The following is a 16552-nucleotide window of genomic DNA, read 5'->3' on the forward strand; positions in this document are numbered from 1 at the left end:
TTGTTCATGTACTTGCCAATTTAATATTTTAAGGTTTTCTATGAGTTCATTATATACTAAGAAGTCATTTAATTTCTTTTTATTCATTTTGTAAGTATTTTCAGAGTTCATGGTTTTTCTATCACTTTTGTTTATTGTATTAAAATTTCCATGTGATGTCAACTTGAAAACATTACCCAAAAAGTAGAGATAACATATATATAAATCTATTTGTGCATCCCCCAGCTTCCACAATTATCAATACATGCCTAATCTTGTTTTACCTCCCTACCCTCAGTTCCTCTTTTTACCTCTTCCCAACTCCTGATTATGTTGAAGAACATTATATCATTTAATCTGCAATTATTTCAGTATGTATCTCTAAAAGACTGAGACTGTCCCCCCTTTTTAATTTATTATTGAAATATGGTTGACCTATTTTTTAAAGACTCTTCCTTTTCCATATAGTCTCAAAACTAAAATAATAGTTTATGGTATAAAACAGAAGACTTTCAATTGTTATGTAACTTTAATCTTTTTCCTTAAGGTTTCTGCTTTTGTTGTTATTCTTAGAAAAATTTCCCTTCACGATCTTATAAAAATATATCTAGCTTCCTCTAGGATTTTAATGATAGTCTTTATAGAAAGTTTTGAAAATACAGCTGAATTAATTAAAAAAGAGTTGAATCTCATATGTCATGCATATCACTCTCAATATTATAGTGTAGAATATATTCTATGTATATAGAAATATTTTAAAATGTATTTTTATAAAATTAAACCATATTATTTTTTAAGCTGATAATTTAGTCATCCCATGTCAATGAAAATTGACCAACATTATTTTCTAAAGGTGTATAATATTCAATAGTAAAACTGTATCATAATTTATTTTGCCCAATGTCTTAATGCTGAATATTTAGATGGAGTAAGATTTTTTGACAATGTAAATCATTAATTAGGTTAATTAAATAAATACTGAATCCCTCTGGTATGCCAGACACTATATTGGCACTGAAGATGCAAAGGTGAGAAAACACACACACACATACACACACACACACACACACACACACACACACACACACACGCATGCACACAGTGCAGGTTCCTTTGTGGCATATGGCTTAAAGTAGTCATGAACATTTTTGTTCACATATCTTTGCATTTAAAAAATTGTTTATTTTGGGGGGTAGGGGGGAAGGGCAGAGAGAGAGAATCCAAAGCAGTTTCCACACTCAACATGGAGCCCAATGTGGAGCTTGATCTTATGACCATGAGATCATGACTTGAGCCAAAATCAGGAGTCAGATGCTGAACTGACTGAGCCACCTAGGTGCACATTTTTGTGCCATTTTTAATTGTTTTCTTTGGATAAATTCCTAAAAAATGAAAAATACTTAAAAAAGTAATTTTCATAAAGACTGTTAAATTTTCCTACAGAATGATTTTGACATTCTACATTAAAAAAAATTAATGTTTACTTATTTTTGACACAGAGAGAGATAGAGCATGAGCAGGGGAGGGGCAGAGAGAGAGGGAGACACAGAATCAGAAGCAGGCTCCAGGCTCTGTGCTGACAGAGCCTGATGCAGGGCTTGAACTCACAAACTGCGAGGTCATGACCTGAGCCAAAGTCAGAAGTTCAACCAACTGAGCCACCCAGGCACCCCTTGCCATTCTACATTTTAATCTGCACTATATTAGTGCTAGTGCCAGGTATCATTGCTTTTTTCAATCTTTGGTAATCTGATAGGTGAAAAATGATTTGTCACTGTTATTTTCCTAACACTAAATGGTAAAGTATTCCATTTATTATTAATGATATTAACTACTTGTTCATATGCTTATAAGACCTTTGTATGTCTTCTTTTGTGAATTACCTGTTCATGTTCTTTGCACATTTGTTTCTTATTGAGGTGTCTGCCTTCTTACCTTTCATAGTTTTGTTTTTTCAGTTAAAACATTGAATGTCTCACAGCAATGATTACTTATGGAGGTTATAAATGTAAAACCATTAAAATATTTTGGCATTTGAAGTCTGTAGTACCAATGCAATAATAGTACCAATGCAATTTGGAGACTTTTCTAAATTGCTCAACAGTGTCTACATAAATATCTTTATATGGGAAGACTCAATTGAAGGCACCAATTCATGCATAGGTGAAATGCTTCTTTAGAGTTAAATGTAAAACAATGATAGTTTTGTGTTGGAAGATAGAAGAAATGGTGATTATGGAATTGCTAATGGGTGATAGAGGGTTCTGATTTAAAAATGGTAGTATTGATGAAAAATCATTGCTATCTGTCCGCTGTCATATTATACAAAATGATGTTGAGAACTCAGAATAATTCTTAACGTGTGTATAACAAAAGTCACCAATGCAATTAGCACCCTTGTGGGCAATATCAAGAGAAAAGCTCAAAGATTGAATTATTGTGGATATAAAATACATTTTCACCTGTGACACAAATTGGCTTGGAAACATAGACTTCCTTAGATTAGACTCTCTCTAGTTGGTGAATAGGGAACTGATTTCAATTTCTAGGACCATTAATCTTTTACCTTTTATGGGTACTAAATTATCTTTAAATTAAAACAAACAAACAGTATACCTGTCAGACTGTATCTCAGAATAAACACAGGCTGCCAACAACTTGTAATTAGGACCTCTAACCTGATCTACTTAAATGGCTTTGACAAGTAGAGGAACATAAAACCAATTTTCATTTTCAAAGAGGAAAATAACTTTTAATCAAAAATTTGAAAAAAATGACATACTTTCAATTTTTTTTATAAATAGTATATCACACTGAATTTAACCACATTTTTATACATAAACTGAGTGATTATCTCTTTTGTCTGTGTCACATTTTTTGTTGTATTTGTTTTTATTTTTGTTTTAATGTCTTATACCCAAATTAAAAGTAGTAGTTTGAAGGTGGAAGTACTAACATTTTCAGCACACATGGAATCAGTAACACTACATTTTAAACCATATTAATTGTCAACCTGAATGACTAATGTCTTGAGAATGTTCTCCATGTCCCCTACCCAGCATGCTTTGGTGGAAAGCGGCTTTAACCAATGGTAAGCTACCAACCACATAATTGCTAGCATGAAGGAGGGGCAGAAGTCATCTTAGCTATTGTGGAAAATCTACTAAATTTATTGTTGTTGTTGTTCTGCTCATTTGCACTGGATAGAGGGAGGCCATCTAGATTTTTCCTCTGCTGTCACTTAAAAATATTAAGGAAATAAAGGCTATGGAAGGAAGTCAGTTAAGATAATTTAAGTAGCATGTGATGGGATGGAAAACCTGCCTTAGTCACATACAGCCTGAGTCACATGACACAAAATTCCAGAAGTACTCTGGCTGCATGTACAACTGGATACAAGGATCAAAAGATCTCATTAAGATCCTATTTCTCTTTCCTCGGCTTTTACCTCTTCAGCTGTATTCATAACCAGTCTGTACCCTATTTTCTTTCAGAACTCTTAGCCTTTGCTCTGACAGGACTGGCTTAATTCAGATGTCCATTACTGAATGAGCATTGTGGTTAGGGAAATCCTTGACTGTACCCGGGCCATAGGCTCCAGTCACAGGATCAGAGCAATCAAGCCCCTTGTAGGCGATGTGGAACCAGAGGAGGGGAGGAGAGAATATCCAAATAAGTGGATGTAGAAGGAAAGGGGAATCAATGTTGTGGAGGCAAACCACAACACTACCAACACTACCGTCTGGAGTGTAGAGTTTTCTATTCTTGGACTCTCATTCTTTTGTATTATTGGTGCTCCCCAAAGAAACAGCCATAACCATCAGAATAAATTTAGACAAGCTTTCTTGTCACACACCCACAAAGAAGGAGTCAGAAATACAATGGCAATACTGAGAGGTGAGTTTAAGAGACATGAACATCTAGAAAGAATTTCATGTGTAGTGATGATGTTGTCCAGGTCAACTTAATACCCACCAACCCTTTGTAAAATTTTTCATGCCCAGTAACTTTGGTAAGATATTTTACTTTTCTGAAAGAGTAATGAAACTATCTTGATTGGACATGAATATTACTATTTTTGCAGAACCACCTTCAATAAATTAACTAGGAAAACTGCATATTTTGTCCATGTATTTAAGGAGGATAACATTTGTAAGTGAGAGTGGATTTTTCATTTCTTAAAGATACCCATTTGTAGGTGTAGGATTACTTTTTAAACCATTATACATTGTAAAAGAAGTGCCAAAAAGATTGACTATATCCTCTTTAAAACTTTAAGAGGACACCTTTAAGATTTATCAGTTTCTTACAAAATAGGGAATGTCATCCTAAAATATAGATAACCCCTGGCCAAGAAATGCTGTGTTATCTGCAAGGTGGTCTGCAGTGGCCAAATATCTTAGTACTTATATTTCAGTACTTTTAGCAACCCCTACTTGTTGCTGATGATTAAGATTTTTCATTTTCATGTAATTTTCAAGATAAGAGTTGCAAGATTTTAGATGCCCCAACAGAATGTTTATTATGAGTAAGAGAAGGCAAGTGGCATACAGTAGAAAATTTGGGCCCTTTCTGCTGTGATTATTTCTATTAGTGAGAATTGAGGGGGAAAAAAAGACAAGTAGTTACAGGAAGACTGTTCTTCAAAAACTAATCCTTGAAAAAAAGGAGTTGGGATTTTAGCATTGTTTCCTAAGCCACAAAGAGCTCTGGGTGGGTAAAGTAGGTACGTATGCACTCCTGGAGAATTGAGAGAGGGGCTTTCAAATCAAAACAGAGTTAGATTCCTTCTACAAGCGTTTTTGAATATAAAATTATTATTCCAGATCACTAAAAATAATTGTTTTGACTACTCGTTGCAACAAAGCTGTAACAAAAGTTAAAAATCACACTTCAAACTGATTTTTGCTACCCAGCAGAAATGCTACCCTTTAAAGAGAAACTCAAGAGAATCCTTGTGGAGACCAGAAGAGGTTTTGTGATGCTTCAATATGTCCTAAAAATATAAGTGTTACCTTAGCAGTTATTTTTATTTATTTTTAGCAAATTCATGGTAGATGTTGTGTTAACAATCAGTGCTCTAATCCATCTTTTATTCTTTTCTAGGATAGTGTTATATATTTTTTTGGATTGTCAATAATTTTTTAATAGACATGTCAGTGAATTACTATCATTCTGAGGACTCCCATCCTGGAATTGGTTATTGTGCTTCTCCTCAAATTGTTGTGCTGAACAGTGGAAAATCAAGCACAGATATAAAAATACATTTAAAAATATTTTATTAATTTGATTTTTTTCTTCTTTTTTTTTTAATTTTTTCTTTTAACGTTTATTTATTTTTGAGACAGAGAGAGACAGAGCATGAACAGGGGAGGGTCAGAGAGAGAGGGAGACACATAATCTGAAACGGGCTCCAGGCTCTGAGCTGTCAGCACAGAGCCCGGTGCGGTGCGGGGCTCGAACTCACGGACCGCGAGATCATGACCTGAGCTGAAGTCGGACGCTCAACCGACTGAGCCACCCAGGCGCCCCTCTTCTTTTTTTTTTATTATGACTCAAGTAATGCTTGATAGCATCTTTTCACTTTAAGGATATGGCATAATTTGGGGCCTTAAGTAAAGAAGGAAGAAAAGAACTTGGGGAAAAAGATCATGCCATACTGGGAAGAATACAGGCTGAGAGCCAGATAGACATGTGGGGATCTCAGCTCTGCCATTTGGTAACTTGGGGTAACTTAGCTCTATTGATCCTTGGTTTGCTAATCCTGGAGAACACACTGGTTATGTCTAATTAAAAGGGTACTGTGGGAATTGAACATGCTAGGCTTTGTGACGTGCCTAGCAGAATCACTGGTAGGCCATTGCCAATGACTGCCAGGAGATCATAATAAATGCTAATTATATTATTTTATCATAATACTTATTTTAATTAAATATTTACTCAGAAACCGGGGGCACCTGGGTGACTCAGTCAGTTAAGCATCCAACTTTGGCTCAGGTCATGATCTCACAGCTCATGGGTTCAAGCCCCACAATGGGCTCTATGCTGACAGCTTAGAGCCTGGAGCCTGCTTCATATTCTGTCTCCTTCCCTCTCTGCCCCTCCCCCACTCATGCTTTTTCTCTCTCTCTCAAAACTAAATTTAAAAAAAAAATTAAAAAAACTTACTTAGAAGCTGAACAAAACTTTAATCATGCCAAAAGACAACCTATAATGCATATAAAATATATAATGTACTCTAAATGTATAATTGTTCATACATAATAGACATTTATTTCTAATGCATGTAAATAAAAAATAGGTTTTCCTGTTGATAGGCTAGGTAACTCAGGGACCTGGTTTCCTTTCATCTCTTGGGCTCCTCCATCTTCAAGTCATGACTTCTGAGGATGTCATGCTCATTTGTATAAATATGACATAATGAAAAAACAGAGAAGAAGGTACTTGAAAGGTTTCCATGGGTCTTATCTGGAAGGGCATTTATATTTCCCTGGCCAGAACTCCATCTAACATGGTCGCATCTAACTGCAAGGTGAGATCAGGAATGGAGTCCAACTGCCTGCCCAAAAAGAACGTGATATGTATTTAAGGAACAGTCAGCCAGTCTCTGCCACATCAAGAAATTAACAATTAAAAGGTTAACATGAACAAAATGTAACAAATTTATTATAAATAACTGAACACATTTAAATACTATATTTATAATTTTATAGTGGGTTATATTATATAACTGGAGTAGCAAAAGAAGAATATATACTTAAAATAATTAAATCTTAATGGAAAATGGTGTATTTGAGGAGGTTTATAGAAGAGGAGTGCAGAAAAGTTAGGTGGATATAGTTGGGAAGGTGATGTTGCATTCTGGAGAATAGTCTGGGAATATTCTTGCTCAAGCATTGAGATACCCATCCAAAAATGACCCCTAGAGCTGTGTGCCTACACAAGTGAAAATTCACAGCCTCCACCACAATATCATCATGCATTTTTGGAAACTTTATTATCCATTGGACTGCTTTTGGTATTTGCTTCAAGCCCCAGATGGTAAGCATAGAGGTGAGATAGGGTCGAAAACAGGAAGTTCTGGGGTGCCTGGGTGGCTCAGTTGGTTGAGACTCTGACTCTTCTTGATTTCAGCTCAGGTCATGATCTCAGTCATGAGAGTGAGCCCCACATCAGGCTCTGCACTGAGCAGGGAGCCTGCTTGAGATTCTCTCCCCCTCTCTCTCTGCCCCGCCCCTGCTCACATATGCATTCTCTCTCTCTCTCTCTCTCTCTCTCTCTCTCTCTCTCTCTCTCTCTCTCTCTTCTCAAGGAGGAAAATCGCAGAAAGTTCTAGAAGGAATTTTAAAAACTCAGTTGATTTATTTGGGAGGAACCAATGCAATAGCTCTTACTGATTTGTAGGTTGGCAGGAAGGAACTCAGTTCAATCAGGACATCTTCATATTCTCAACATTAGTTAGAACCTACTAAGAAAATTTATTCAACATGAAAAATTTTAAATGATCCAATTTCCTATTTAGGTTACTTTTTATAATGAAAAGAACAAAGAATTGAGGAGAGACTAAAATAGTGTTTTTATAGACTGGAGAGGCAAAGGCTAAGGGGTTAGATGGCTGAAGCTCATGAAATCATAAAGGATATTGAGTGAATATAGATTATACACTAAATCCAAACATGTGAGAAACAGGTGGAAATTCTTAAAGCTTGAATCTGATAAAGGTAAAACCTATATACCTTCTTTCCTGGTTGTAGTTTGACTAAAATATTTTGAGCAAGTGTCCAAGGTTTTGGACATAGCGGTGTGTTCTCATTTTCTACTTCTATATGAATGTCTCTATTTTATGCTCAGAGAACAAACAGAATTGTAATTTGTATTTTCCAATTAGCATACATGATTTAACGTACTTGGATATATAAATCAATTTCTTTGGGAATTTAGGGGCACACCATCCTGTTGATGTACTCCTCCACACTATGTTCAGTCATTTGGAGGGGCACTGCACCCTACATGAAATACTTCCATTAGCTGCTGACTTCCGAAGCTAATCCTTTTTACATTCCTACTTGATCCTTCTTATGTCAAGAAGAAAGTCTCAGTTTGGTGTTCATCTGTCTTTAATGCCTACCACTTGCTAACTTCCCTTTTAACAGAGAATAGGAGTTCAGTAAACACCTGAATCTATGAAGAACCTGGGGTAGATTTGACAAGACTTCACTGGAGAATGTGAGTCAGTTGAACTCATGTTAGAGAATCTGCAATCCACAGATCCAAGATGTTTCCTATGTTAGTTTACTCAAAAGTAGTGTGTACATGGAAATGTTATAGCATCAAAACCTAAAATATAGGCTTCAAGAAAGGTTAATCTAAATTCATGGATATCAGAAAAATATCAAGAGGTCTCCGGGTGTATCCCTAACCTTTTGAGTTTCACATGATAGAAGACCACTATCACATGACCTGCTCCTTTATGCTCCTAGAAGAGACAGAGTATTGGATGGACCATGGTTCAGACCCACTAGACTAATTCTTGTGCTTTTAAGTAAAATCCTCTGTTTCTTTGAAAAGACCTCTTTTAAATTGCAGATGAAGCTGGACTGGGGAAAGGTGTCCCTAAAGAGAAAGTAGCGTAAGTGCCCATGTTAGTACTATCTTACTGTGTGCACAGGATAAATCTAATGCAGATTGAACTAATCTAAAGTTCAACATCTGTTTCATTCAAAGTGGAACATTTGAAATTCAATGCAAAGAAGGACTTTCAAGCCTGGCTTTTATTCTGTACAACTAATTGCTGTAGTCAGTTTCCAGTTTTTGAGTCCATAAAGCCCCTTACCTAGTCTCAATAAAGGTCCCATAAAGTAGCATTATAATTTGATGAGTGTTTATAGGTTTCATTCTGGTTTAAAAAAGAACCATTGTATATAATTTCATAAATTTTTGAATTTAGTAATATTGAATATCATTAATGTTAAACACCATGGTTAAAATCCTATATTTTGGAGCTGGACAGACTTGGGATACAATTTCACATTTGCTACTTAGTGATTTTAGGTAAGTTGTTTAGACTCTCTAAATTCCAGATTCTTTTTTCTTCCTACAAAATAGGCATATAAATAATATCTATCACACAGGTAACTTTAATGAACTAATGTATTAAACAAAGTAAATAAGCTGTTAGCACAATACCTCATAAACAGTAAGGGGTCAAACATATTAACTGTAATTAATAATCATCATAGTAACAGTTTTATTCAGCACTGATCTTTTGATTTAATAGCTTGTTTAGAGAACACAAACACTCAGGTTAAATGCATGTTTAAAAAGAGTCTCTTGATGTTTACAAACATGCAGATGTTTGGCACAATGGAAATAAAAGTAAAGAAGTAAAAGTAAGAATTTTAATTTTTTTCTGGAAATTTTGATTTTTAACACCCACAACAATGACATTATAAAGTATGTCCATCTTAGTCTTCCTTTACTCACATTTTCTCTGACACACTCTTTAGCTCCCTCTGCCCTAGGCGGTGTTCTGCTCCCCACTCCCCTAAGACAATAGAATGTTTTAAAACTGGAGGGCAGGAGCTCAGGGCTCATCTCTGGGACAACCCCCACTGACTCAACCACCTTTCTTAAGGAGAAACTAAAGCCCAGAGGAGGATGGATCAGTGGTTTGCTCAAGTTCAACTGAGTCTGAATTTTTTTAAATTTGTTTGTTTGTTTATTGAGAGAGAGAGAGAGAGAGAGAGCGAGCAAGCAGCTTAGGAACCGGGGAGAGGAGCAGAGAGAGAATCTCAAGCAGACTCTGGCTATCAGTGCAGAACCCAAAGTGGGGCTCCATCTCACAAACCATGAGATCCTGACCTGAGCAGAAATCAAGAGTCATATGCTTAACCAATTGAGCCACTCAGGAGCCCTCAAGTGAGTCTGAATTTAAACTCTACTTTTCACCCTCATCCCAATGCATCATACTGGTCCCCAAAACTGAGAGGGCTCAGTATTTTTAATAATCACAGTATTTTAATAATCACTGTCAATGATAAAGATATAGGAGTGTATTTTGTTTTTTTAGAATCCGTTAATTTTTTGTAAGCAGTGTTCCTAAGGTAATTTCCAGAAGATATTATATATAAATTATTGTCTATTAATATTTATATCAATTATTTTAATATAAAATTAGTACTAGCACAATAGTATTGTTAATATTATTAACATTTATATTAATTATAACATCTTAACCTTACATGTGTATAATTTTCTTTCTAAGTAAAGAAGTATTTTGGTATCACCAGAGAGCACACCATTTTTACGAAATTCCCAGACAGTATTTAGTTGGGGAAAAAATTCTTAAGATGACATACTAAACCTTAAAGAAATAACCAGCTCAGACCCCAAATTGTGTGGAAAAAAAGTCTCGTTCTGTAGTTCTATGATGCTGGGATTAGGCAAGCAGCTGATGGCTTGATCAGTCAGGGGCTAACCTGAAAACTGCCGACTTCCTGGATGTGAGCCAAAGGTTGCCCTTGGGGTTGAGATAAGCCAGTTAATCTCCTGACTGAAACAACTAGTCTAGACATTGAATTGCTCTGGCCCAGTACTTGTCAGGGATACTGTGGAATGACTACATTCTAATTTTGCCTAGTGTGTAGTCCTGGAAATTACAAGGGTGTTTTAGGCAAGAGTGTGGTATAGTTGCTATAACTTGACTAATTCAGCTGCCAGGCGGATGTTACATAAGGTAGAGTGTTGGGCTTATGTATTTTTTTTTTTTTAGATCAGTTCCAGTCACTAATGGAGAGAAAACAGCTATATAATAGGTCTAGCTTGTTTTATTCATGTGTAAGGATGTAATAAGGAATCTGTAAGCTGGTATTAGCTGTGCTTCTGATCCTCTGAGAGGTTCTTCTGACTGTGAGAATCCTTAAAAGTTGTTGAGAGAGTCATTTGGGATTACTGTATGCTGATGACTTTGAACTGGAAGACACATACAAAATGAAAAGAAGACTTTCTAAAGAGTCAGCACAAAATAAAGGCAGTCATTGGACATTAAGCAGAAATTTGACACAAAATTCTACCGTTACCTGATACTTTGATAAAAGAAATGCTAAAACAGGTTAAGCAGTGAAATGGCTGTTGCGCAGGCCCGGAACTCTTCAAAGCACCCCAACTTCAGCCCAGAGAGCATTGAAGACTCCAACTTCCAGTTGGGTCTTGCTCCATTTTGATATTTGTACCATATCCATTCAATATTAGCCCCTATTTCATTTAAGCTATTTTGGGCTAACAAGATGAACAAAATCAGTTCCTTTCTTTAACGACTTTATGTTCTAGTAAAGATGGTCACATCAAATAAGAAAAGACTATCATCAAGAAAAAGGTGAACAGCCATCATTACATAGTTACTTGGGAATTGAGATCACAGCTGAAATTTAAGACTTGTTTAGAAATCTGTCTCCCTTCATTTTCTTACTTATTCTATATATTCTTCTCATCATCTGCACCTACAGCTACTACTTGTGTTTTATGTACACTACTGTTTTCCTCTCTAGCCCTGTTCTCACATATGCTCTGCTAGCCAAATGTATAATGAATAATTTTTACAAAACTGTCAAGATCTTTGAGCAGAACCCATTGCTTATCATATTTGGATGTAATCCACGTGAGTTGGCTTTACCATATTCCACCTAGCACCAACTTGAACTCTTGTTCTCTGAGATTCCTTCATTTCTCTCAGCTCCATGTCTAATTGACCTCTAAGTTTAATTGCTTCTATCCACTTGACTCATCCTCTGCTACAGATTGGATTCTGGGATGCAGATTCTGCTTCATATCAATTTCTATGGAAGGAAAAGAAAGGAATTAGGATTGGGTAGAGGGTAAAGTTGAGCTGTGATGTGGGCTCTATAGCCTCAGCCATAAAAAGTTGTGGAGATAAGACCAGTCCTAGATGCCAGCAACATAGAATTCCCTGCAGTTCCCTAAATGTATCACATTTATGTCTCCACCATTCTATTCCATTTACATGGAAAGCCCTTTTCTTTCCTTATCTGTCTGCTGAATTCATCCTAATCGTTCTTCAAAGAGTCAACTCAACTTCATTTCCTTTAAATGGCTTTCCTGGGGCACCTGGGTGACTAAGTTGGTTAAGTATCTGACCTGATTTCGGCTCAGGTCATGATCTCAAGATTCAATTTGTGAGTCTGAGCCCCACATTGGGCCCTATACTGACAGCGCAGAGCCTGCATGGGATTCTCCCTCCCCCTCTCTCCCTCTCTGCCCTTCCCCAGCTTGTACTCTCTCCTTCTCTCTCTCTCTCTCCCTCATAAATAGATAAGTAAACATTGAAAAATTAAAAAAAAATCTGTCTTATAAAAAAAGTGTCTTCAACATTTCTGGACAAAGTCAAGCACTTTCATTTCTGTAGGCTCTCGTCGTGAGCTGTAATTATTTTTCATTTGTCTCAATCTCTACAATGTAAAAACTCAAAGGACCAGTATATTATAGATATATAAATTCCATGTATATTATAGATGCACAAATTCATCTTGTATCCCCTATGATTAGCACACTTCCTGGCTCAAAACTGTGTGTTTCATAATGAGAAAGAAAGAAAGAAAGAAAGAAAGAAAGAAAGAAAGAAAGAAAGAAAGAAAAAGAAAGAAAGAAAGAAAGAAAGAAAGAAAGAAAGAAAGAAAGAAAGGCCTTTCTGTACTAACTGTAAACTTTATTCTAACCAACACCAATAATTTCTTTATTGAGGCTTTCTTGAACTCTGTGTCTAATTATTTTGTCAACACAAAAACATTATGATTTGTGAAATTTATTCTTGATATACTTTGGCTTTTGCATGACTTTTGGATCTCTGTGAAAAAAAAAAATCACACGTTCATAATTACCAACCACAACGGTTTGATCCGTGATAAAATGGACCTGCCTGGTAGGGTGTAGGAGTGAGAACCTAAATGGCCTTAGGCTAAGCTCACAAGAGAAGTGCTGGCAGTAGTTATTCAGAGGCATTTGGGCCAGTTAGGGGCAGTCAGTATGAGGCTGACCCATAAGGAGGCAAGAAATGTATATGTCAGCAGGTGACTGGAATAGGGTATTGGGGAAGGGAGAGGACAAGGGCTGTTTGATGACTCCTTGTGGCAAAGCAGAGGGATTCAGGCCATCAGCCTGATGAAGGCTGATCCATCAGAATGAAGGCTTCTTCCAGGAGATCCAGCCATAAGTAGTGGACACCCATTCACAGCTACTGGCACTCAGAGGTTGTGGACAACCCTTGGGAGACCTAGTGTGAGGAATGCATCCAACTACTAGTTTTGGAGGTGCCAGGATTAAAGCAGAGAACCAAGCAGGAAATTGGAGCAGCAGGAGGGAGACGCGGGATATTGGGACAGGGCTGTATGGCAGAGGCTTTGCTACCGTGGACAGAACGGGAGTTTATTACGGAAAGGAGAAGCAGCATAACAGTGGGTCTGGCAAGAGGGTTGACTTGATGTGGAGGTACTGAATGAAGCCTCTGTTGTCTCCTCAGGTACGGGTTTGGGAGCTATTTGACAAAGGCTTGATGCTATAGTTTGTAAGAATGACCTTCAGTACTAGAGAGATAATGGACAATAAATCACACTTCATTTTAGTCAAGATCCAAGGAAACTATAGTGTCAAAAGTTTCTTCCACTAGTAACCATGAATTATCAAGATATACTCAAAGGTCTAGTTAAGGAATTTATTTTGTGACTGCATTGAAAACAAACTCCTCAAATAGCTCCATCCTTACTGTGCTGTGACCTGTATACTCCTAACGGTTCAGAAGAGTGAAGAAAGAAACGCTGGAAGAGAATGTGTTTAAAAATACACATTTAACCTGTTCCTCAAAGCCATACCTAAGGTGAGAAAGGTGCTGCAAGAATGTAGGAGGAGGGCTCAGGCTGACTTCTAAAGGAGGAAGAAAAAGCATACCTTGTCTAAAATGAAAGCAAAATGTAGTGATGTGGTGATATTTTATGTTCACAACTAGGTCATAACTGGGGGACTGCATTTCTAATGAGGTAGTGGTCAGGCTAGGCTGGGAGCAGGGAGAGGAAGAGCAAGGCCTCTCCCTGTGTACTCATTCCACCTGGGACCAAGTAACCACGGAAATGTGCCGCTTATCAGGAAGAATGGGTGCATGAGGTTGGGTCCAGCGGTGGGCAGGAGGGAAAATCAAGAACAGAGAATGACTTCCTGTGTCATCTTTGGCCTTTGTATAGTAGGCTGCTTATATTTGTCTTCTAGAATAGAGATTATTTTTATTGATCATGGAATGGCTATGTGATGTGTCATCTTGGTTGAACTCCCTTCTCAGAATTCCCTTTTGAGTTTGCTTCTGGTTCATGGGGGCTTCGAGGAAGATTGTTTCACATGACTTGGAGAGCGCAAGAAAGGCAGCAGCCATTTTGTAGCGTGTACACATCTTCTTGCAGGTATTCTGCCAAATACTAATTTTGGTGTGTGTTGAAGGAGTTTCCAGATGTAATTAAAGCCCCAAGTCAGTTGATTTTGAGTTAATCAAAAGGGAGAATACCCCGGGTGGTACTGACTTAATCTGGTGCAAGTTTAAAGAGGGGCTACGCCATCCTTGATGTGCAGAGGCTCCAGGTAGCAGATAGGAAGGAAAACTGTAAGATGGTTGCACATTTACTTGGTTGGAATGAAGTAGCAGCTGGCCTACAAATGCCTTCCCTTTCCCGTGATCTTCCTTCAGTTTCTCTGACTTCTGAGTCAGCATATGTTTAGCTCCATGGTTAAGGCCCCTGATTCTGCACAATACCCTTGTCACCAAGTTCAGAGGCAGCAAGAATAGATGTTTTAGTCTATACCTGTTGGGTTTGAGCCTCTTTGTAATCTTCATTCCTGCCTGCCTGTGTACTTTGGGCTCTAGCATTTGATGTAGAGACAACCTTGCAGAGATTGCTTAGTCTGGAATTCCCTGTAATAAGTCCACACACACACACACACACACACACACACACACACACACAGATATGTATCTGTACAAATATGTATATATGTATGCATTTATACATGTATAATTATACCAAATATAAAATGTATATAAAAACATATGCTGCTTTTGTTTCTCTGCTCTCTCTGGGTTGGTACAGTACCATATTTTTACCTTATTTTTGTATGTTACCTTACAGTTTACCAAGCATCTCCACATATTCCATGTTTTAGATTTCAATTTTGTGATTAATTCTAATATACCAAGAAATGAAAGAAAAAATACAGAGAATTTAGCAAAGATTTGGTATTGCCCATTATTACACATTTTGAGGTGGGAGTGAAATGGGTAGGGAAATCTGGGTGCAGAGAGATCTTAAAGAAGTAACAGATCTACAAATTCAAAAAATAATACAAAACCTATGCAACAGGTATTCTGTATTCTCTCATGTATTGCTTAGATATAACAGTTCCAATTTAATCAACAGTAGGCATTATGTCCCAGGCTGGCCACTCTCTAGAAATATTTAATCTCTTGAACAATGAAAGTCACTATTGAAAAGGTTATGTACATATACATATATTTATACAGACACAAATATTTTTTCCCCTGTAACAACAAAAGGTATGGAATACTGGAACAAAGTGATAATTTTGGAAATAACAGTAAGCTTATAACTGAATAGGCATCAAACACCGATATTTAACTCTTCATTGTTTTTCTTCTCTTTCAGGCTTTATGAAAACCGAGAAAGCCACTGTCCATGCAGAGTGGAAATAACATTGTAATCCCACTTGGATCAGTCTTAATGAGGACCACTAATTGCAAAACAACTTTCCCCACCATGGTTGAGGGAGGGCCCATGGGAAGAGGGCATCTGATTTAAGCAGGAAGAGGAGGGTCCTCCCTCAGGATATTATGCCTGCATCGCCATGCCTTCCCACGTGGTAAAGCCGTGAGAGAGGGGTTGATAGTGGTCCACACCATGTCTTCCATAGTGCGCAAGAAAGTCTGCAGTAAGAGCCAATAAAGTGACACCACAGGGAGAGGAAAGAAAAGGGCCAGTGAAGGGGGAAACCTGCTAGTTTCGTGGGAGGTTCCAGCTGTCTCTAAGACCCTGACTCTCCTGAGGGTAGCTAAATTTTGGATTATTATAAATTGCATTTTAAAGAGCAGATGAAGAGCCCTGGGGAATAAGGATGGGTGCAGTGTTCTCCCTCTTTCTTTTAAGATTCTTGCATTCCAGGGTGCAAAGTTGAGTCAGAGTCAGGTTTGCTCAGGGGCCAGAACTTGAATCTCTATGGCCGGCAGAGATGTAAGTGGAATGGAACAGTTCTGGGGATTAATCTTTTTGCAGACTGGATGGGCCCACAGAACTGGAAGTGAGACCTGAGGTGTACTTGCTGTAAAGTTGAACATTTCTTTTCTTGAAAAGTAAGGGTAAAAATGGGGGGAAGTCATGAAAGGAGGAAGTATTTTGAGAAAATTTTAAATGCCCCCTATTATTTTGTAGTTGTGGGACTTGGGTTTAATTTGAATCTGTAAACTCTCAGAGGGCATCTGTAGGCATTTAGAAAAGGGTGGTTAATTTGC

General features: G+C 37.4%; 1 long non-coding RNA gene across 1 annotated transcript in view; it reads left to right on the forward strand.

Moving 5' to 3' along the window:
• Positions 1–16123, forward strand: part of LOC109274886 (uncharacterized) — a 28413-nt gene extending 12290 nt beyond the window's left edge. The window contains exon 4 of the long non-coding RNA XR_008423807.1: positions 15693–16123. This is a non-coding gene — a long non-coding RNA (uncharacterized LOC109274886). The remainder of the gene's footprint in view (positions 1–15692) is intronic.
• Positions 16124–16552: the final 429 nt, after the last annotated feature.

Source organism: Panthera pardus, unplaced genomic scaffold, assembly GCF_024362965.1.
Source record: "Panthera pardus isolate Hobbes unplaced genomic scaffold, ASM2436296v1 HiC_scaffold_2, whole genome shotgun sequence".
Classification (NCBI taxonomy): Eukaryota; Metazoa; Chordata; class Mammalia; order Carnivora; family Felidae; genus Panthera; species Panthera pardus.